Source organism: Dasypus novemcinctus, chromosome 16, assembly GCF_030445035.2.
Source record: "Dasypus novemcinctus isolate mDasNov1 chromosome 16, mDasNov1.1.hap2, whole genome shotgun sequence".
NCBI lineage: Eukaryota > Metazoa > Chordata > Mammalia > Cingulata > Dasypodidae > Dasypus > Dasypus novemcinctus.
This window is the reverse complement of record NC_080688.1, coordinates 17,638,328-17,661,720: the sequence shown is the minus strand read 5'-3', so window position 1 is coordinate 17,661,720 and position 23,393 is coordinate 17,638,328. Positions and strand designations below refer to the sequence as shown.

Genomic DNA, 23,393 nt, shown 5'->3' with positions numbered 1-23,393 from the left:
TAGGTGGGAGCCTGCCCAGGTGGGGACCTGCCCAGGTGGGCGCTTCCTCAGGTGGGAACCTATCCAGGTGGGAGCCTCCTCAGGTGGGAGCCTGCCCAGGTGGGAGAATTCCTGATACTTAGGACAATGTGTCTGGTGCATATTAGGCCTGAACAAATGCCAGCTTTTTGGTGTTACTACCTCCTGCCCTCACCTCCTCATACGTGTTCTGCTCTTCAGTTTTTCCCTACTGCTCTCTCAGCTCCTCCTGGGCTCACATTTTCTTATATTCTTTTTTTTTTTTTTTAAGATTTATTTATTTATTTAATTCCCCTCCCCTCCCCGGTTGTCTGTTTTCTGTGTCTGTTTGCTGCGTCTTGTTTCTTTGTCCGCTTCTGTTATCGTCAGTGGCACGGGAAGTGTGGGCGGCGCCATTCCTCGGCAGGCTGCACTTTCTTTCGCGCTGGGCGGCTCTCCTTATGGGTGCACTCCTTGCGCGTGGGGCTCCCCTACGCGGGGACATCCCTGTGTGGCAGGACACTCCTTGTGCACATCAGCACTGCGCATGGGCCAGCTCCACACGGGTCAAGGAGGCCCAGGGTTTGAACCGCGGACCTCCCATGTGGTAGACAGACGCCCTAACCACTGGGCCAAAGTCCGTTTCCCTATATTCTTTTAACTCATAGTTTTCCCAAGAACTCTCTTTCTTTACCACTTTGCCTCAGTTACATCAGCTTACCTGAATAATGATAAAAATAGTATTAATAATAATAGTCATAGTAATTGTAATAATAATAACTATAGCTAATATTTTTGAGAACTGACCATGGACCAGACACTCATTACTTTACCTGCATTAACTCATCTAATCTTCACAACAACTCAAGTTTACAGTTGAGAAAATGGAGCTCTCCCATTCACATTTTTGGATTTTATCATTTTCTCAGAACACAATCTTTTTAAAAAATCTGTCTGCAACCCAACGGTTATTTATTTTTTTCCTTGAGGTACCGGGGCTGGGGATTGAACCTGCAACCTCATATGTGGGAAGCCAGCGCTCAAGCACTGAGCCATATCAGCTCCCCTGTGTAGGTTTTTTCATTCCTTTGTTGTCTGTCTTTTTTTGTTTTTAGGAGGCACTGGGAACACAAACCCAGACACCCCGTGTGGGAAGCAGGCGCTCAACTGCTGGAGCCACATCTGCTCTCTGCCAATGACATTTTTATCGTTCTGGATTTAGTGTCAGTTGACATATGATCTCTCAGAGGAAAAATTTTTTGGCCACAGATCTTGAGACTATTACTAGCTGTTTTGTAATTATCTTTAGAAATGATTTAGGTCCTGCTTCTCAAACCCTAATATGCATATGAATCTCCTGGAGCTCTGTTAAAATGCAAACTCTGCATTTCTAACAAGCTCCCAGGTGATGCTACTGATGGAGCACGGGCCATTATCTGGACAGTTTCTGAACTGTTCCTTTCCTCCACTCAGTCCTTTAGCTTGTCGCTCGTCACTTTAGTCTTCAGTCTTGCTCTGGCATATTGACGATGCCCTGTCTAGGAAAGACCTGAGCTGTGCTGTCCTCTCTTTATGCTTGCGTTAGGGGAACTTCAGTTATTCCTCAATTAAAGGGTCAGGTGGCCAAATTTTGGAGGAAGAAAATTAAACTAGCTCCTGCACTGAAGAATGTTTCAAAGTGTTTAAGATGGGAATGTGTGATATGAAGGTCCAAAATGGCCAGACAGTGGGTAGCATTTCTTAAACTTACATGACGTTGAAGACCTTTTAGAAAGAAAACTGTCAAAGGAGAACTCTCTGCAGAATGTGTTTTTGGAAAAGCTGCTCTGCCTCTGTGTTGTCCTGTGTGCTTTACACTTCCATTTTCAAGACCTCCGGAAGGGCTGCTTTGATTGAACGAGTATTTTTCAGCTCTTGCCATGCATGTCTGGAGCCCTCATGTAGAGCCTGTTCTGCTCCTTACCTCCATTCTGGTCCCTCGAATCTTCTCCAAAGTGCAGCTTTCATTATAACTCTCCTTGCCCCAAAACTTTCATTGGCTTCTACTTGCTTCCTGGAATGAGTCCAAACCCCATCCAGGGCCTCCTCTCTCTTCCTGCTGTGATGGATGTTTTGGACAAACTGGACCACCTGCCCATCCCTGGACAGTGTCTGCACTTGTCTATCTTGATGACTTTGCTAATGTGCCTTCATCTGCCTTAGACTCTCCTCCTTCCATCTCCCATGACATGTTTTGCGATGCTTCTAGGAGAACTCACAGAACTCAGGGCAGGCTGGAATCTCCTGCTGCTTCAGTGTCAGGATGTAACAGATCACTCATGACTCTGTGACTTCTTGAGTAATCTCACTTAGGGAAGTTAGGTTTCTAAGAGAGCAAGCTGCAGTGTGTGCCATTGTTTTCCATATTGCCCAGTTGAAGCGGCATCTGGTCCTCAGTTACAAAACCTCACCCCAGTTAATAACACTGTTCCTATGTGTAAGTAGTGTAGTACTTAGGTTGTTACTCTGATAGGCCTCACATGTATCTCCATTTTTTTCCCCCATAAACCATTCTATACTCTCTCTAGCACTTTCTGACTATGAGAAATATAATGATTTTCTTTAGAGGCATGTGGTGGTCATGCCTGAGGAGTATACATACCCATTTTAAATAAGGGCAAGAAATAATTTCAGTGTTGCTTGAAATTATATTTATATCAAGGTTACTTAAGAATGTACTGCATGAAAATAACTATAAAGTCAAGATTTTGTAGCTCTTAAGTAGCTATAACATCAAAACAAATGACATATTATAAGAATAATAAAGTTAAAAACATTTAAATTAATATTGAACCTGAAAGCTGATTTTGTTTTGCAGAAATCTTCTATTTCCTAGCTCTTTTTATTTATGAGAGGAGCATCTTATGGGGAGAGTTAAGTGATGAAACTCGGACTTTAGGGCATAAGCAGAAATCAAGACCAGTTGGAGTGACTGTTTTGGCAGTCAGCATTGGTCTAAAAGGAATTCCTTACCATTGACTATCCAGGGTCAGAACGACCTACAAATCTCATTAGATTCTTTGAAAAATGTTGGCTTTCATCCATCTTACTTCTGAAGTTTGGACATGAAAGTTACCCTGAAATGGAGCCATTTATCCTTGAAGAAATCAGAGCGGTAGGTGCAAAAAGCTGGCTTTCTTCTACATGATCTCTTGTATTTTCTTCTTGGATCCTAGACTCTTGCTAGATTTGCATGCAATTGCTTCTAGAACCCTTGCTCTTGAATTTTCTTGTGCTCACCATAGTTCAGAAACCAGAGCGAGCATTGTTTCCAATGGAAAACATGGTATCCCCATCTCCACTGGTTCCTGGCTGCATGAGTTTGGACAACTTAGCTTACTTCTCTCAGGCTCGGTTTTTCCAGCACTAAAATGGGGATAATAGTAACTATGCAGTAGGGTTTTTGTAAGGATTACGTGAAATGACATATGCAAAGGACCAAATAAGAGGCATACATATGGGTGGTGCTCAGTAAAGGCTCTCCTTTTCCCTTCACCGTCTTCAAGAGGTTAATTACAGGGAGAAGCCTCAGAAAAATTCATGCTTCATTTAGCAAATGTTTGATAGGAGCTTATGCCGTGCCTGGGAGGGGCTCAACATTGATTGTTTTCCCAGAAACTCACAGTTTGAGAGGTAACCATTAACCGATGTAAATCTGGCATCACAAGGTTGTGAACACTATGGTGTGGGGCCCGTGGTACGGAGATTGAGACTCGCTTAAAGTTCTTGGATGCAGCACTCGTGGAAAGCCTACCCATACAGACTTCCTCTCTTGCTGCTGACCCGCCCTTCGTGGCTTCTGTCTCCAGCACTTGAGGGGGTCAGCGCTGTGCTCGAAGAGGCGAGGAGGGCAGTTCTTCCCTGGAGGCTGGGCAGGGCCGGGTGCCCCATGGGGTGGGCGTGCAGGTGAAGCCCTCCTTAGACTCCTGCTTCTGCCTGTTCCAGATGCTGTGTGTAAATGCCAGGACCCAGGCACAGGATGCAACGATACACAATGTGCCCATGTGGACGTTTTCCTCCCTCACTTGATCCTATCAGTCCATGCTGGTGTTTGTAGAACACATGCAGAACAGTGCAAGGAAGACGCTTGCTTGGGGTCAGAACGTGTTAGAACACTAATAATGGTAATAAAATAAGACCTAACCATCCCGACATCATGTGCCCTAGCTGAGCGTTTAGTTCTGTGCTGTGTCAGACAACACAGCTTTAGAGATTATACGGAATAAACTAGATTGGTGAAGGCTTTGGGGTGCTGGAGTGGATTCCCAAGAATCCCCTTAAAGAAGGCACTTTCCAAGACTAAGCAGACGATAGGCCTCCAGCCTCTGCAGGGGCAATGGTGGAGGGGCTGGGAGGTGTGCTGATCTACACAGGCCTTCAGGCCTCCAGCCTCTGCAGGGGCGATGGTGGAGGGGCTGGGAGGTGTGCTGACCTACACAGGCCTTCAGGCCTCCAGCCTCTGCAGGGGCGATGGTGGAGGGGCTGGGAGGTGTGCTGACCTACAGGACCTTCAGGCCTCCAGCCTCTGCAGGGGCGATGGTGGAGGGGCTGGGAGGTGTGCTGACCTACAGGACCTTCAGGCCTCCAGCCTCTGCAAGGGCGATGGTGGAGGGGCTGGGAGGTGTGCTGACCTACAGGACCTTCAGGCCTCCAGCCTCTGCAAGGGCGATGGTGGAGGGGCTGGGAGGTGTGCTGACCTACAGGACCTTCAGGCCTCCAGCCTCTGCAGGGGCGATGGTGGAGGGGCTGGGAGGTGTGCTGACCTACAGGACCTTCAGGCCTCCAGCCTCTGCAGGGGCGATGGTGGAGGGGCTGGGAGGTGTGCTGACCTACAGGACCTTCAGGCCTCCAGCCTCTGCAGGGGCGATGGTGGAGGGGCTGGGAGGTATGCTGACCTACAGGACCTTCAGGCCTCCAGCCTCTGCAAGGGCGATGGTGGAGGGGCTGGGAGGTGTGCTGACCTACAGGACCTTCAGGCCTCCAGCCTCTGCAGGGGCGATGATGGAGGCTGGGAGGTGTGCTGACCTACAGGACCTTCAGGCCTCCAGCCTCTGCAGGGGTGATGGTGGAGGGGCTGGGAGGTGTGCTGACCTACAGGACCTTCAGGCCTCCAGTCTCTGCAAGGGCGATGGTGGAGGGGCTGGGAGGTGTGCTGACCTACAGGACCTTCAGGCCTCCAGCCTCTGCAAGGGCGATGGTGGAGGGGCTGGGAGGTGTGCTGACCTACACAGGACCTTCACCTTCTTCAGGCTTGTTCAGGGTGTGCCAGGCTGGCAGGGAGACGCAGCCACAGCTGGGTCTGCTTGTCTTCTTGAAAATCACACTGTACCCTGATTTAGATGCATTCTTAATCTCAGTCTGTGTCCCCAGTGGCGTAAATAGTATGCCTTGAAGGCGTTCCTTTTAGTGAAGGTGTGGCCCAACTGAGCAAGGGCAGGAGTTGGAGAAGGCCACACAGGAATAGGCAGACACCAGAAGAGCAGACGAAAGCAGAGGCCGCCTCCCTGTGACGGGATGCAGAGCTGCTACCAAGGAAACCCAAGCGTTGCTGGCGCCAGGCCACAACGCCACACTCTGGGAGAAAGCAAGCTTGCTTTGCCGACATCTTGATTTTGGTCTTCTTCTGGATGTAAAGCCATGGGCCAATAAACTCCTGTGGTTTAAACCAACCCACTGTGTGGCCTTTGCATAGCAGCCCTTGTGAACTAAGACTGGCACAGAGACCCGTGCTTCAGAACTCTCCATTCTGTACCTCGTGGCCTCGTTTCTATGGCCTGCAGGGCCGGGGCCTGCCTACGTGGACTAGCGGGGAGCTGGCAGGTGGTGCTGCTTCTCCCCCGTGGGAGAGGCAGGAGCTCAGGCTCCCCATGCAGGAGCAGAGCAGAACCATGCTGGGCGAATGTGCAAACTTATGTTTTATTTTGGTTCTAAAATTTTAGAAAATTAGGGGAGTTTTACTTGCCTTTTTGGGATTTATGTTATCATTGATCTCAGCATACTCCACCTCTAGTGCTGACAGTGAGAATAAAGATGAATGGAGTATCGGCCATGACAGGTGTTTTCACACATGCTGTCTCATTTGATTCTCTCACAACCTGAGAAAGCTGAGAACCCCCCAGGTGTGATAATGAGGGGACAGCACCAGGTGTGAGGAATGGGACTACCCCAGGTATGTAGGTGAGAAGATAGTGCCTCCTCCAGGTGTACAGGTGAGGGGACAGCACAGGCTTGTGAGTACTCTGCCTGGACCCTGCCGACCTCGCAAGTGGAAAATGAAGCACAGGTCAGCTTCAGGCCATCTAGGTCCTGGGGTGCTCCCACCATGTGTGGCGGCTTCCCCCCAAAACAGGGAGGAAGCAGAAACAGGTGCTGTTTTCTCCAAGATTTAGAATGGTGGAGGGACCCAAGGAGAGCTAGTCAAGAAGTTTAAGCGCCACGCTGAGTGGACACATTCAGCTTTCTGTGTTGTCTATGTGGGAAAGTGCCGACGTCCTGGCATCTGTCTCTTAACTGTGACTCTAGCAATGGAAGAAATTGTGTCATTGATGTGGAGACAGTGGCCATGGGAGTTGCTGAGGGCAGGGAGAGGGAGTTGAGGTGTGATATGGGGGCATTTTGGGGACTTGAAGTTGTCCTAACTGATATTCCAGGGACAGATGCTGGACATTATCTATCTTGCCATAACCCACTGAACAGACTGGGGGAGAGTGTAAACTACAATGTAAACTATAATCCATGTGATGCAGCAGTGCTCCAAAATGTATTTACCAAATGCAGTGAATGTGCCACAATGATGAAAGAGGTTGTTGATGTGGGAGGAGTGTGGGAGGGTGGGGAAACTCTTATATTTTTTAATGTCATATTTTGTATGGTCTATGTATCTTTAAAAAAAAGATGATAAAAAAAAAGTGGGAAAAACAAACAAAAAACACCCCTGGCTGCTCCCATGTCCTGCTTTAGAAAGCTGAGGACAGAAAGGGACATGAGCGGGTGCTGCTGGGCTTACCGGAGGAGCCGCTCTCTACGTGTGGGCTTTAACGGACTCGTCAGCTTAGGTGTGTGGGGAAGAGGGAGCTGAGAGGAGAGCGTGGGGAAGTGGGGGCAGGAGGTGAGTGTGTGCCCGGAAGAGGGGGTGTCTCGCCCTGCCCTGAGGTCAGGCTTGGCCCCGGATGGTGCCTCCTTTGGCTCACAATTTGATATTCTCTCAGTAATTGTGTGATGCTCGTTGGAGGAGGCCCGGGTTGGAGGCACTCCTGCCTCTGCTGCCTCCCAGCGGGTGGGTCAGTCCGGGCAGGACTGACGTCCTTCCAGGAATGGTGTTGCCAACTCCATTGCCACTAAGCCTCCTGCCCGTATGGAGCGTCACACGGCCCCCCGCCTCCTGTAGAACCGCTCTGGGGAGAACGGTGGTGCGTGGGCTTTCCTCACCTCTTGATGCTGCAGGGTCGACAGGGGCTCTGGGCCTGGAGAGGTACTGTGCGTGGATTGGCTCCTGGTGGCTTCTCATCCTTGTACCCCAACATCAGGGTCTCCATAGGGTAGGGGGCAGCGGGGAGGCTGGAGTGTTGAATGGGAGTTTACGCCCCAAGAGTCTGGAAGAGGCCTTTCCTTGTGGGAAGCCCAGGAACTTGAGGTCCTTTGCCACTGTGGATCCTGCTGTACTTGGGCTGGTGTATTGATTGCTTCCTGCCTGGGAGGCATGGCCTTGGCAAGAGGGGTGGGAATGGGCGAAAGAGAGGGAGCCCTTGTAGCCATGAAAGACCCTGAGAGAGACCACCTGGCCAGCCTTCCCAGGAATGTCCCAGACCAGAACCACTGTCCTTTTCAGAGTCTCTGGCCTTGAAGCAACCTTGCTGGTCTAGAAGCATCCTTTCCAGTCACTGGTCTAGAAGCATCCTTCCCAGTCGCTGGTCTAGAAGCATCCTTTCCAATCACTGGTCTAGAAGCATCCTTCCCAGTCGCTGGTCTAGGAGCGGCCTTCCCAGTCGCTGGTCTAGAAGCATCCTTCCCAGTCGCTGGTCTAGAAGCATCCTTTCCAGTCGCTGGTCTAGAAGCATCCTTCCCAGTCGCTGGTCTAGAAGCATCCTTTCCAGTCACTGGTCTAGAAGCATCCTTCCCAGTCGCTGGTCTAGGAGCATCCTTCCCAGTCGCTGGTCTAGAAGCATCCTTTCCAGTCACTGGTCTAGAAGCATCCTTCCCAGTCGCTGGTCTAGAAGCATCCTTTCCAGTCGCTGGTCTAGAAGCATCCTTCCCAGTCGCTGGTCTAGAAGCATCCTTTCCAGTCACTGGTCTAGAAGCATCCTTCCCAGTCGCTGGTCTAGGAGCATCCTTCCCAGTCGCTGGTCTAGGAGCGGCCTTCCCAGTCGCTGGTCTAGGAGCATCCTTCCCAGTCGCTGGTCTAGGAGCGGCCTTCCCAGTCGCTGGTCTAGGAGCATCCTTCCCAGTCGCTGGTCTAGGAGCATCCTTCCCAGTCGCTGGTCTAGGAGTGGCCTTCCCAGTCGCTGGTCTAGGAGCATCCTTCCCAGTCGCTGGTCTAGGAGTGGCCTTCCCAGTCGCTGGTCTAGGAGCATCCTTTCCAGTCGCTGGTCTAGGAGCGGCCTTCCCAGTCGCTGGTCTAGGAGCATCCTTCCCAGTCACTGGTCTAGAAGCATCCTTCCCAGTCGCTGGTCTAGGAGCGGCCTTCCCAGTTGGTCTGGAGCCTCGTGCATCTCCCTGTGCGACATCATTTCAGTTCTTTTTCATCCTCAAACACGGTCTACTTGGAAGGCCCTGCTGCCTCCCAGCGCCTCAGCTGCTGGTGCCATGGTCTGTTTCTGAGCTCCTGGATTGGCTTTGGCCTGAGACCCTCCCTTGGGCCCGGGGTCCTCGCAGTCTGTCTGACCCCACTGGGTCCTGGCCCCACCCATGCCTGCCTGCCCTAAGGGCCCCCTGTGAGGTTAGGGCCTCTAATCGCTCCAAGGAGCCCTGTTTCTGAGCCGGAGTGGGTGATGTGCGCTGTGCCGCCCTGTACGTCCCTGGGCCGGCCCGTCGTGGAGGGTAGCCGCTGTCCCACGAGGCCCCTGGCTGAAGCCTCAGCCCCTTTCCTCTGCCTCAGGTCTCGGCCATTACTGTGGCTGATTGCCTTCAGCCATTGTCCAGCCTTGACAGAGCAGGCAAAAGAGGCCTGTGGACGTGCAGCGGAGGACACTGATTGACTTCACCGTGTGCCCAGCCTTGTTCCTGGCCCTCGCTGTACACAAGCCTTGTGTGCAGATCGTCTTAGTGAGGCCCCAGGGGCCTGTGAGGCCGCCAGGAAGCCCTCAGGCAGGTGAGGAGACCGAGGACAGGCTGGTGTCCAGGCCACAGCCAGGGTGCACGTGGTAAGTCGCTCGTTGGAGGCAGGACTGGCAGCCTCCAGGGTCAGCACAAAGGGCCAAATTCCAGCCGTCCTCAGGACATGTCTCCCGTGCTGCTTGTGACTGACCCACGAGCAGATCTTTTCTTTTTTAATTAACATTTTTCACTGTGGTAACATGTAGAACATACAATTTGCCGTTTTAACCTTTTGCATATACAGTTCTTTGGCTTTGACTATATTCTCGGTGTTGTGTGGCCATCACCAATGTCTATTTCCAGAACATTTCCATTATCCCAGTAGATCCTCTGTACCCCTTCAGCTTTAAGTCCCAGGCCCCTCTCCCAGCAATCATGATTCTGCCACCAGTAGTGTCAGCTTGAGTTGAACATCCGTGTCGTCCACGTGTGAAGGCCCCATTCCTTTTTATGGCTGAACAACGTTCCATCGTGTGTATACACCACATTTTGTTTATCCATTCATCTGTTGGTGGACACTTGAGTTGCTTGCATCTGCTGGCAATTGTGAATAATGCTGCTTTGAACATTGGTGTGCAAATATCTGTTTGAGTCCCTGCTTCCTCTCTTTCTGGGTGTATACCAGGAAGTGGGTTTAACGGGTCCTACGGTAATTCTGAGTGTAACTCCCTGAGGGTCCTTTGAACAGTGTTCTAGGGCACACAGGCTGCTCCTTGCGAGATGGTTTAGTTCATGGAGAAAATGTGCATTTCCCTTGTATATTTCAGAAAATTGCCCGGTGAGGACATTTTTCGACAGGATAAAACCATAGCCTATGTGCAGACGATGGGTTTCAGTATATCAGCGTACGGCCGTGTTTACTTTCTCCTTACCCCTGAGCAGCGCTCAACCACGTGGGAATGTGCGTTTTCTCACGCGGTGCCCGCCCAGACCTCCTGGGGCTGCTTACCACCCCCCCCCCCACCGCCACGTCTGCGGTGCCGCCTAATGCTGCCAGCCATGTGGATTTCTAGCTGCTGTGTTTTCAACACACCTTGTTTCTCACAAGATCTTTTCCATTTTTCTTTTAAAAAGCAGAAACTGAGTGACATCAGAATCTTCCGGGGGAGGGAGGTGGGAGAGCCTTGCACTCGCGTTTTGGATTTCCTCACCCCTAGTGGTGAGAGGACCACTTCACCCTCAGGCGTCCCCGACTTGGTGACCTGACCCTGTGCGGAGGACGCTGCGAGGGCAGGAGGCAGGCTGCGGCCGTGCGCTCGGCGTGTGATCTGGGCACGACTTTGCCTGGCCTCAGTTTCCTTTCCTGTGAAATAGGAGCCACAGTGCCTACCTTCAGGGTGCAAGGATTATGGAAATAACACAGGTGCCGGTCCGGCAGGCCAGAGAGCACCCGGCCGGGGACAGCTGTGCTGGGGTTGGCCCTTGGGGAGCTTCCTGGGATCCCCAGAATCTTCCAAGGCCTTGGTGCAGAGGCACGTTTGGAGACAGGCCGTCCAAGGTGAGGCCTCTCCAGCCAGGGTCCCCTCGCTGTGCCATTGCCGCCCTGGACTTCAAGCACCTTGGGCCCAGTCAAAGGAGGAGAAGCAACTCCAATCCAGCGGTTGGCTGCTTGTGGCCAGTGCGGCCCTGTCCCGGCAGTGGACACACTGGAACCTGCAGGCCCAAATGGGGCTGTGGACACACTGGGCCTGCTGGTTCTGTCTCTGTCCAGCCTGCTTAGGTTTGGCACATTCCAAGTCACACCCCCTGTTGTTTGTCCAGTTTCCTGCAGCTTTACCTGTTGTGTATTTTTTTTTTTTGAGAGGTAGGGGTGAGGTCAGTTGTTATTTGGTCAAAGCTATTTTTCAAGCATGAACTATTTTTTTTAATCTGCCCCCCCCCTTGTCTGCGCTTGCTGTCTGTTCTCTGTGTCCATTCGCTGTGTGTTCTTTCCGTGTCTGTTTGTCTTGTCTTCTCGTCTTTCTCTTTAGGAGGCACTAGGAACCCATCCTGGGACCTCCGGTGTGGGAGTCACTCAAGTGCTCGAGCCGCCTCAGCTCCCTGGTCTGCTGCGTCTCTCACTGTTTCTCCTCTGCGGCTCTTTCGTTGTGTCATCTTGCTCTGCCAGCTGTGTGTGGTGCAGGCCACCAGCTAACCGGGAAATGAACCCGGGGCCCCCCACGTGGTAGACGGGAGCCCCATCGCTCGAGCCACGTCCGCTTCCCTGACATGAACTATTAATGATCAGTTTGCCTAAGGTTTCAAGTAACCCAGGGAAAACCAAAGCTGGTGAAGTGCTCAGTGGTGCTGCTTGTTTCTTGTCCTGGGTGGATGCCCGGCCTCTGCCCACCTCCCTCGGGCCACATCTGAGCCCCCGGGCCTGCCCTCAAGGATGCCCCGTCTGCCTCTGTGTCACCCCCTCTGCCTCGCCCGCAACACTTGACAGCTCTGTCCTCATGCCCCCAAGACCTGGCTCCTCCTCTTAGCAGGCCACCTGAGCCAGGGCATCGGGGGAGGTCAGCGGCAGGTGGGGCCAGGACCTGGGGGGGCTAGTCCTCCACCCGTCAGGGTGGGGAGGGGCATGTACCCTCGGCAGATTTCTCCTTCTCTGAAACTTTCCTTCTCTGTAAAATAAGATAGAGTTAGGGGCTTACTTTACTGGATAGTGTCAAAGACCAAAACATTTTTAAAGCACATGAAAAGTGCTTTGTAAACTTTAAAATGTTAACGCAAGCGCTGAGAATTCTAATAGGGATGTTGTGCTGCCCAAGAGCCCTCGTCCCCCAGGTACTTGCTGCTGGAAAGGGTGATGCGTGGCCGTGTGTGGGCCTGCTCTGCAGTCATTCATTGTGCTTCCTCTGACTCTTGAAATTGTCCCACGCTGGAGATAAATTATATATATTACCCTGTGTATGGATAACGTGTCGACTAAGGGGAGAACCTTTTCTGGCTCTGGGTAAATGCTAAGTTCCTGCTACTTCTTTACTCCCAGCCTAGTCTTTGCAGCATCTTTGTGGAAAGATGGATTTTGTAGGAATAGGGGGTTTCCTAGCCGATGAAAACTTTGTAATTGGAACATGAACCGATAAGGCAGCGTGGTGGAAAGGGCGCTGAACTACCTCCCTCCTAGGGGTTAGTGGCAGATTCAGTGAGGTTTGTGAAGCCTCCCAGCAAACTGCCTTGTGCCAGCTAATGAACAGGCAAGTAAACGTCCACTGAGTTCAAAGTTTGTATTTGTTTTTAATGTAATATTCATAAACACAATTATCCACTAAATAAGTAAGGCGTTTCTGTTATTGACTGAATTGTTGAGTTGGGTTTTTGGGGGGAAAACAGCTGAGCTTTGAAAGCTTTCATTGATAAATGATAGAAATCACCAGAGTTTTTTGCTTTTGTATTTTATATTTGTCAGTATAGAGGGAACGAGTGTAGCTCGGTGGTTTGAGCACCTGCTTCCCACGTGTGAGGTCCCAGGTTCAATTGCTGGTACCACCTAAACAATGGTAAAACAAAAAAAGAAACGGACACTTACAGAACAGCTACAGATGAAAAAGTGATTTAAAAACAAAGGAAATTTATTTAGGAAGAGATTAGCTAAAAAAGAATAAACTATAATTAAAAAAAAATAAGTCAGTAGAGACCTTGATCTTGAGCTCTGCCGTGGTGAATACTTTGTCTTTCAAGACGTCATTGAAACATGCATAGCAGTGACATTTGCTTAGCGGCTCGACTGGCACATGCCGGTTGCCTGCTCTTGGCCAGAGATGGAAGAGCAGTGAGGGTTGGTTCAGCGTCTCTCCTGTCCCCAGTGTCCTGTGGTTTATCAGGAGAGATGACATGTGTGACCAGAAGAGCTACCCAAAGAAGTAGAAAGTTCTGGAGCTAGGAGATTTGCAGGTAAGACCTCCAAGGGTTCCTGGGAGGCAGGCCTCAGGAGAGCTCTGTGAAGAGTTGGCCTTGGAGCTGAGCCTGGAATCCAGGTGGGGTCCAGGTAGAGGACACTGCGTGGACAGAGAGCCAGCGAGGCAGGAGACCGAGGTATGGGTGGTGGAGGCAGCAAGCGGCTTCTTTTTTTTTGGTTTGTTAACTCCACTTGTATTTATTTATTTATTTTTGTCTTTATTTTTTAATGTTACATTAAAAAAATAGGAGGTTCCCATATACCCACCTACCTCACCTCACTCCTCACCCCCATAACAGCAACCTCCTCCATTATCATGAGACATTCATTGCATTTGGTGAATACATCTCTGAGCACCGCTGCACCTCATGGTCAACGGTCCACATCATAGCCCACACTCTCCCACAGTCCACCCAGTGGGCCATGGGAGGACATACAATGTCTGGTAACTGTCCCTGCAGCACCACCCAGGACAATTCCAAGTCCCAAAAACGCCCCCCACATCACATCTCTTCCTCCCACTGCCTACCCCCAGCAGCCATCATGGCCACTTTCTCCACACCAATGCCACATTTTCTTCGATTACTAATCATAATAGTCCATGAATAGAATATCAAGCGGCTTCTGACTGAAAGAGAGGTTTTCGGTGGGGAGTCAGGCTAGAGGCTTTGCGTGGATCTGAGAACTTTTGAAGATTCGAGCAGGGCTCTGATCATTGGAGCTATGATTTGGGGGGGCGGGGCAGGGGTCATTGGCAGCTGAATCGGTGAGGGAGCACTATGGGGGAGTTTGCTGAGCCCAGGAGAGTCCACGCTTTATCATATTCCCTCTTTCTCATTGATCTTGGGCCAGGCTCAAGGTCTTTATAAAATTATACTTTTGGCTTTTTATCTCAAAGGCACCCAGTCTTCTTTTGAGCATAAAGAATCTATTCCCTTTGTCTCAAAGCCAGAGATATGACTGAGAGATATCAGAACTGCTATCATCATGCAAAAGAGCAGAGAGTTGTGTTGGTTAAGAGCCAAAATAAAAACACACACAACAAAAAAGTCAAGATATGTTCATTATAAATGCAGATGAAAAAATTGAAATAACCTGCAGATAATTAGCTGCATGAGTTTAACTGGGGATAGAGGGGATGCTACTTTCTTGCCAAGTATTATATGGTTTGAAAAGCCACTGGAGGCTTTTTAGATGGTTGTGGAGTTCAGGCAGCTGTGAGATGACAAACATGAAATAAGAAGAACTGAAACCAAGCTGATATGCCCATCTCTTTTGTTGGGCAGACTTTTTGTATGTCTTTCTTAAAAATAAAAAAAGACTGCCAAATCAAGTTATCAAAATATTAGAACCTCTCAGCAGAGAGAATTGCATCTTAAAGAGGGAAGTGGTCTCACCTGTCCCATTCCTCATTGAATTCTGGCCCTGAATAGTGACTGCTGTATACATCTTTGGCAACCCCTCTGTGCTGCTGCGTGAAGACCAGATTCATTTCTTCACTCTCCATTATTCACCAAGTGCTAGAGCTGTTCTGGATGCAGCACCGGGCTCTAGGAATGCAGTGGTGAGCTGCCAGGAGCTAGATGCCTGAGCACGGACCCAGGGAAGGGAGCGAACAGTTTAGGGTCCCTGGGTAACTTCCAGCGATTAGGTTGACATTGGATTTTTACCAGACCTGACTGGGGACACCAGGAAAGGGTTTTTGTGTGTGTGTGTGTAAGAAATAGCTTGAAAATAGAGCTCAGAAGTAGGCTTTGGCTGAACGAGAGGGTAGGGTGAGATTAGGAAGACAGAATGAGCAACAGACGAGAGGAGAGAGAGGGATGGAAAGGGGCCAGAGTTTGAACTGGGAGTACAGGAAATCGGTGGATGGTAAGAAGGGCCGGACAGTGCAGTGGACATGGAGAGACGGAGTGAGACTCAAGGGACGAGTCAGGGCAGGTTCTGTTGAACAGAGGGTTAACTGGGAAGAGGCTTGAGTGGGAGGCCGGTCGCTGCTGAGGCCCCGGGGAGGACGGGTGGGGTTTCCTGAACCAGGTGACACTGGCGATGCTGGAGGGGGATCGGGAAGGAGCACGTTGGGCTTGTCTTGGCTGTGTGGCCGTCTTGGTGGGAAATCCAGCATGCAGTGGGACCTGGGTCTGCCCTGAGCGTGAGGCCCTGGGGCTGAACAGAAGGGTTGGATTAATGGTGTGTAGATTGTGGCACGACCCACGCAGCACTTACCTGGCTCCCTCCCTCTTGCAGCCTCCTTCTGGGGACAAGGAGCTCGAGTCACTGGAATTCTGACTCTGTCCACTCTGTGCTGCTTCTTGGCCTCCCAGCTCCCCCTCCCTGCAGGTCTCCTCAGGCTGTCCCTGCTCTTGTGGGACTTTTGCCTCCCTTGGTGTTGGTAATAGGTAATCTCCATAGTCCTGTCTTCAAGTTCACTGATTCTGCCATCTGCTCAGCTCTGCTGTTTAACCCCTCTAGGGAATTCACTTCAGCTGTGTGCTTTTTAGCTCCGGAATTTCCATTTGGTTCCTTACTGTAATTTTTACCTCTTTATCACTATGTCCTACTTGTTCATGCATCATTTACCTCCTGGGGTTTGGACATATGCCCCCCCAGTTAGTTCCCACGAGCCCATGGGCGCAGATGTCATGGGGCGAAGATCACCAGCAATATGTTAAACAACACAGTGTACAGAGTTTTGAAAGAAAATAAAAAATAAGATTCTGCATGGACAGCCCTATCCCTGGGACAGTCGGCCCCTGCCCTGTCTTTCCTGACAAGAGGTCTGCCCCTTGCTACCTCCTCAGGAGGAAAGCCCCTTCCTCCCTTCCCGACACCTTCCCTGTTAAAACACCTCCATACCATCCTCCATCCAGGAAAACTCTACTTCCTATTTGTGGTCTCACCCGGGATGTGCCCCCTCTCCTCACTGGAGCTGCCCACAGGACACGGCAGCCCCTACTGCCAGCATCTCGAGGTTGGAGCCACCTTGAAGAGCATTGTGGGGAGCTCGCTCTGAAGCCTCCTGGCCAGCGTGGACTGAGCTGTGTCTCCTGTTGTCTGAGCTGACATTGTCCTGTGGGGAACTTTTGTCTACCTCACGCCCACTCACACATGTCCCCAGGCCCAGTGCCTTTACTTCTGGGAGGCACTGCAGCCTGCCACCATCTGTCTGCTCACTCTGACCTGGCTGCTGTCCTCTGTGTGCTTCCTGTCTTCTTCTGCTTCTGGAACATGCCTGGAGGCCACAGGCATAGGAAAGGGAACCTATCATTGTGGCTTTCCAAAAAAAGGACTGTCCATCCCCTGCAAACAGAGGCCTGCAGGAGCTTCATATTAAAGTCTTTTTTCCTTACCTTGGACCAGAACCCAGCTTCATCTTATTTCTGGTCTCTTTGCATGGAAGCAACCATTTATTCCACCATGGGGTATTTTTCACTGGATAATAACTGAAGCTAAGGCAGTGAATGTAGTTATTGAGAATGGCAAATAACCTGAGAAGTAAAGAGGTTTAGGACAGGACATTAAACCTTAGTGTTTAAAGACAATGCACACCCAGAGTGGCACAGCCAAAGAGGTGGAAGGAAGATCAGGAGGGTGCACAGGTTTGTGTGTGTGGAAAAAAGGAGGGAGGAGTCAGGCTTGGAGCGTTTAAAGGGACGAGCATTATGGATTGAATTGTGTCCCTCAAGAAGACATGTTCACATCCTGACCTTCATCCTGTGAGTGTGGACTTAGTTATAGGACCTTGGAAGGTGTGGTCAGTTAAGATGAGGCCACACAGGATCAGGGTGGGCTCTAACCCAGTGTGACTGGTGTCCTTTTAAGAAGGGGAGCCTTGAACACAGGCAGAGGGAAGCGACCATGTGGTAGGAGCAGAGATTGCGTAGTGCCACTGTGGATCAAGGGATGCTGTGGATGCCTGGCCACCCACTTGAAGCCAGGAGAGGAGGGAACGGAGGCTCCCTGAAAGAGAGAGTGAGGCCCCGCCCACACCTTGATTTCAGAATTCTTGCCTCCAGAACTGTGAGGCAATAAATTACTGTTGTTTAAGCCAGCTAGTCTGTGGTACTTTGTTCCGGCAGCCTGGGCAAACTAAGACAGGGAGGAAAGGGAGACAGGGAATGTGGGAAACATTTTGTAAAGAAGTTTAGAGGAGGGAGAAAAGCTTAAGGGAGATGAAGGTGAAAGTGGGTACAGAGATAGGCTGCTGGTGTCAGACATATTCAGTTAGAATAGTGGGGAAAGTGGATCACAGTGAAATATAGGACAGTGCTCTTATAATGGATAGGAAGGAGGGGGAAGGGAATACTCTGTTATAAGGCCATTGCACCATGAAGTGGATAGTATTATTTCAGAGTGAACTCAGGCTAGTTATAAACGTACATTGGAAACTCTAGTGCAGACACTAAAAATATAGTAAAAGAGGTGTACAGGAGGGGAGGAAGTACAGGTATGCTCAATTAAAGCCAGAGAAAGCATAAAGAGGGGAAAGAAAACAACAAGGAATTAGGGCAACACATAGAAAATAGCTACAAATATGGTAGGTATTAACTGGATTGTTTGAATAATTGTGTTAAATATAAATGGTCTATATTTGCCAATTGAAAGAGAGTACCAGAGTGGGTCTAAAAAATAAGACCCAACTACATGCTGTCTATAAGAAACCCACTTTAAATAAAAAGACATGTGCTTTAAAACTTAATAACAACATGGTAGATTTTTAAATAATTTATTAATTTTGAAAATTTAATTGTTCTCTGAGGGACTGGACACATGGATCATATTAAATATCTCTCCTCCTGCAGAGGTTTGGACCTGGGCTTACAGACTTTAATTCAGCATTGGAGTAGTTGACATGGAAGGCCTGAGGGAGTGGGACCATTTCTGTCATATGCAAGCTGGAAAAGAGAGGGAGAAAATGAATGAGATTTGGAAAGAAAAGCAGATATAAAACATAATATGGTCCTGGGACATATCAGATGTAATCTTCATTCCTAATCTTGGAGATGCTTGAGTATATGTCTCCCACTTTATAGTAGATTTAATTGCAAACAAGAGAGACTTTCAAAGGCACTGCTTACTCTGACATTCTTTTCCACATTCTGTTGTCACAGCTCCTAAACAGAACATCAATATTTGCCTGTGCATTGAAATTCCAAAAAAAGTAAAATAAACTCATGCTGTTTCTACCTGACTTGAAATGCCTGGTGAAATACTTTCCCGCTATTCATGATCTTGTCCATTCGTTTATTCATCAATGTCCCATCATAATGGAATCATTATTTTTTTTAAAGATTTATTTATTTATTTCTCTCCCCTTCCCCCCCGCCACCCCGGTTGTCTGTTCTCTGTGTCTATTTGCTGCGTCTTCTTTGTCTGCTTCTCTTGTTGTCAGTGGCACAGGAATCTGTGTTTCTTTTTGTTATGTCATCTTGTTGTGTCAGCTCTCCATGTGTGCGGCACCATTCCTGGGCAGGCTGCATTTTCTTTCGTGCTGGGTGGCTCTCCTTACAGGCATACTCCTTGCGTGTGGGGCTCCCCTATGCGGGGGACACCCCTGCATGGCACGGCACTCCTTGCGCGCATCAGCAGTGCGCATGGGCCAGCTCCACACGGGTCAAGGAGGCCCGGGGTTTGAACCGTGGGCCTCCCATGTGGTAGATGGACACCCTAACCACTGGGCCAAGTTCGCCGCCATGGAATCATTATTTAGCTACTTCCACGGACAAGGCTTTCTTACTAAAGTGGTTAAAAGAAGAAGGAGGAGCAGGAGAACTGTCCCTTCAAAACTCACTGTTCACAGCAGCCATGTGGAGAATCAAGCCCATTGCCCATCGAGGAGAGAGGTGCAGAAGGAAGCTGGGAATCAAGAAATTCAGCCTGGATGATTGTCCTAAGCAGAGGGACACACATGAGGGTTATTGCTGCATTGGATTTACTGTAAAATAGTTACCAGTTCAGATGCAAAGCTGGGTGCAATCCCACAAGAATAAATAGGATATTCTATTAAAAATAAATAAGTAGAAGGACACAGCTAGATTAAAAATGACGGGATGGAGAAACATGCTAACACCAGAAGAAAACTGGAGTAGCTATAGTAATTTCAGACAAAACTGACTTCTGAGCCAGGCAAATTATCAGAGGTAAAGAGGGGCATTACTTAATGATAAGGGGGTCACTTCTTCAGAAGACTACATAATCCTGAATGTGTAGCATCTAACAATGGTGTGTAAAGTACGTGAGGAGAAACTGGTGACTCCCAGCCATTGCTAGGAGAAAGAGAGAAACCCACCGTTAGAGCTGGAGACTTCAGCAGTGTTCTTCCAGTAACTGTCAGATCCAGCAGGCAGAAAATCAGTGAGGATGGACTAGACTGAACAGCACAATCAATCACCTGGACCTAATTGACGTTTATAGATACTTCAACCCAAAGCAGAATACACATTTTTCTCCAAGCTCACATGGGACGTTCATCAAGATACCTCACATGCTGGCCTATACCACACACCTTGAAAATTTTAGAGAATAGAAATCATAGAAAGTATGCTCTCAAACCATAATGCAATTATATTAGGAATGAACCAGGCAGCTGAAAAATCCCCAAATATCAGGGGATTAGACAAACCACCTCTGTATAACACATGGGTCAAAAAAGATGTCTCAAGAGAAATTAAAAGTTATTTTGAACTAAATGAAAGTGAGAATACAGCTTGTCAAAATGGGTAGGGTGTAGCAAAAGCAGTGCTCACAGGGAAAATTATAGCATTGAATGCATATCGTAGAAGAAAAGAAAGCTCTAAAATTAGTCATTTAAACTTCTACCTTAGAAAACTAGAGAAAAAAGAGCAAATTAAATGCAAAGTAAGTATAAGAAGAGAAATAGATTAGAAATAGAGAAAATTAATAAAGCTGATTTTTGGAAAAGAGCAATAATTGACAAAACCTCTAGCCAGGCTAATGAAGAACAATAGAGAAAAGACACAAATTATAGATATCAGAAATGGATGAGGGTTCACCAGTACTGATCTATTAATATAGTAGTTAGCCAAAGGGGTGCTGATGCAAAATACCAGAACTCTGTTGGCTTTTATAAAGGGTATTTATTGGGGATAGAAGCTTAGAGTTACCAGGCCCTGGAAAGTCCAACTCAAGGTACCATAAGAGGTACTTTCTCACCCAATGTCTGTTGCCATGTGTTGATGCAAGATGACAGGTGTTGTCTGCAAGGGTTCAGCTTTTTCCTTCCTCTTAAGGCTCTGTGGTCCTGGCTTCTGAGCTTACCTGTAGACTGGGATAAGTCTCATCTCTCTCCCTGAGGCTCGTTTCTTTCTAGGCTCAGCTGCTCATTCTCTCCACAAGGCCGGCTGTAGACTCTGAGGCTCACCTCTCTTCCCAGGGCGGTGTCTATGGAGTACTCTCTCTTCCTGTGTATCTGCTTCTGTGGGTCTACTTCTGTGTGAGAGTCTGTTTTTTTTTTTTAAGATTTATTTTTATTTATTTAATTCCCCTCCCCTCCCCCAGTTGTCTGTTTTCTGTGTCTTTTTGCTGCGTCTTGTTTCTTTGTCCACTTCTGTTGTCGTCAGCGGCACGGGAAGTGTGGGCGGCACCATTCCTCGGCAGGCTGCTCCCTCCTTCGCGCTGGGCGGCTCTCCTTATGGGTGCACTCCTTGCGCGTGGGGCTCCCCTACGCGGGGGACACCCCTGTGTAGCAGGGCACTCCTTGCGTGCATCAGCACTGCGCATGGCCAGCTCCACATGGGTCAAGGAGGCCCGGGGCTTGAACCGCGGGCCTCCCATGTGGTAGACGGACGCCTTAACCACTGGGCCAAAGTCCGTTTCCCGAGAGTCTGTTTTATCAGCCCAAGGGGACTGGGACTCGATGCTGAGTTGCATCTAATGACGTGGTTGGATTAGAGCCTTAATCTTAACATAATTTAATAAGATGTCTCAGCTGAATTAATACAGTCAAAGGGTTATCATGCAGAAGAACCAACCAATTTACAAACATAATCTATATTTCTTTTTGGAATTCATAAATAATATCAAACTGCTACATGATCCCATTGGCATCAAAACGGTAATGAAGGAATATTGTGAACAACTGTGTCCACAAAAAAAGTGGGCAAATTCATTGAAAGACACAATCTACCAAAACCCACACAAAGAGAAATAGGTCATCTGCATAGGCCTATCACCTATTAAAGAAATAAAACATAACGCAAAGTACCAGGTCCAGATGGTTCCACTGGTGAATTCTACCGAGTATTTAAACAAGAAATGATACCAGTTCAGTACAGTCTCTTCCAGAAAACAGAAGCAGAGGAATGCTTCCTAATGAGGCCAGTATTATCCTAATACCAAAACCAGACAGAAATCTTACAAAAATGAACATTATAGATGAACATGCTCTTGAATATAGATGCAAAACCCTCAACAAAATACTAACAAGTCGCCTCCAACAATGTATAAAAAGAAATATGCACCATGAGCAAGTGGGATTTATTCCAGGTATCGAGAGTCTGTTTCAACATTTTGAAATCAATTTATTATAAACCATCACATCAAGAAGCTAAAGAAGGAAAAAATCCTATGATCACCTCAGTAGATTTAGAAGAAGCATTTGACAAAATCCAATACTCAATCAGGATAAAAACTCTAAGCAAACTAGGAATAGAGGGCAACTTCCTTCACTTTATAAAGAATGACTACAAAATCCCTACAGACAATTGTGTACTTAATGGGACTATACTTTCTGTGCAGTTTTTCTATAAACCTAAACTTCTCTAAAAATCAAGACTAGTAAGTAAAAGGACTAAAGGGTGATACGAGTGAAAAGAAGGTTCCAGAAAATTGCCGGTGCTTCCACCACCCAAATTCTGTTTCCGGGGCAAGTAATCACTCGGTGCTCTTTGGGGTGGGGGGGGTGGGGGAGGAACTTTTTACTTTGAAATAATTTCAAATTTTCAGGATAGTTGCAAGAATACAAACACCAAACAGAAAAGTCCCAACATAACCCTCACCCAGGTAACCTTGTCCTATATGAACCCGGGACCTATTATGTAGGAAGCTGGCGCTCAACTACTAAGGCACATTGACTTCCCGGAGTTCTTTCGTTTGTTTTGCTGGTTTATTTTTGTTTTTTCAGGAGGCACCGGAACCGAACAGGGACCTCCCATGTCGGAGGCCGACACTCAATGGTTTGAGCCACATCTACTCCCTGGTATCACTTTTGTATTGTGCAATTCTGTGTCCTAGATACTGTACCAGGTGCTGCAGTCTTTCCTGCTATTATAGCTTCTGTGCTTGAGAGCCTGTTGCTGATAAAAATAAAGAGTTCGTGTTTCACCCAAAAAAAAAAAAAAAAGAAGGTTCCATGAGCAGCAGCTGTTGAATATGTAATAGATATCTTCAAATAGATAGACCAGTGGGGGGAAATGGACCACACCCTTGTCCCTCCAGAGTGACTGCAGACTTGAAGTAGAGGCGATACCATCCAATGTCCTCCCTCAGACTTTTTTCCACCTACAGACCTGCAGGGCTTACCCAGGAGAAGGGATTTAGGGAAGGGTGCCTGCGTGGTAGGTCTGTCCTGGTGGTCTTTGGGTGGCCTTTGACGTTAGCAGAACTCTACAAACTCATCCTTGTGTACCCTCTTTTCTCTGTGTCTGTCCATTCAGCCCAGCCCCTGCCATCAGCCTCCCTAGAGGATGACTGCAGTTGTTAGCAAAGGTTCACCTTTACCCGGAACTGAGTTTGGGGTCTTTATTGGCCAAGTGTGCTGGAAACAACAGGGCAGCCCCTTCATTCTGGGAGCCTGGGGCTGGCCAGGGCAGCCCAGACCCACACCACGAAGAGCCAGTCCTCCCTCCACGCCTCCCCAGCTCACGGGGTCCTCTTGGTCTTTGCACGATGTTGAGAAGGCCACACTAGGCAGAACTGTGCTTTAATAGAAGACTTGGTGGTAATTGTCATTCATGGGAATTCAGTAGCAAGACAAATGGGGTAAATGTTTTCAGGCAGTGTGTGTGTGGAGGGCAGAGGGGATATTGCTTGATTGTTTGTTTAGTGTTTTTCCTCTCCCTGGGAGATTGGTCTGATAAGTATCAAGTGTCTACCACCATGCGAGGCTGAGCCCATATACTCCTTAGTCCACCAATGAGAGGGCAAG

The 23,393-nt window shown here is 48.7% G+C and overlaps 1 protein-coding gene and 1 long non-coding RNA gene across 4 annotated transcripts in view; both read left to right on the top strand.

Annotated features, from left to right (window-relative positions):
• LDLRAD4 (low density lipoprotein receptor class A domain containing 4) overlaps positions 1-23,393 on the top strand; it is a 460,618-nt gene that overhangs the window by 165,472 nt on the left and 271,753 nt on the right. The gene's annotated exons all lie outside the window — the stretch shown is intronic.
• Positions 21,125-22,593, top strand: LOC139436651 (uncharacterized). The gene is made up of 2 exons (XR_011645916.1): positions 21,125-22,249; positions 22,371-22,593. It is a non-coding gene; the product is annotated as an uncharacterized lncRNA (long non-coding RNA).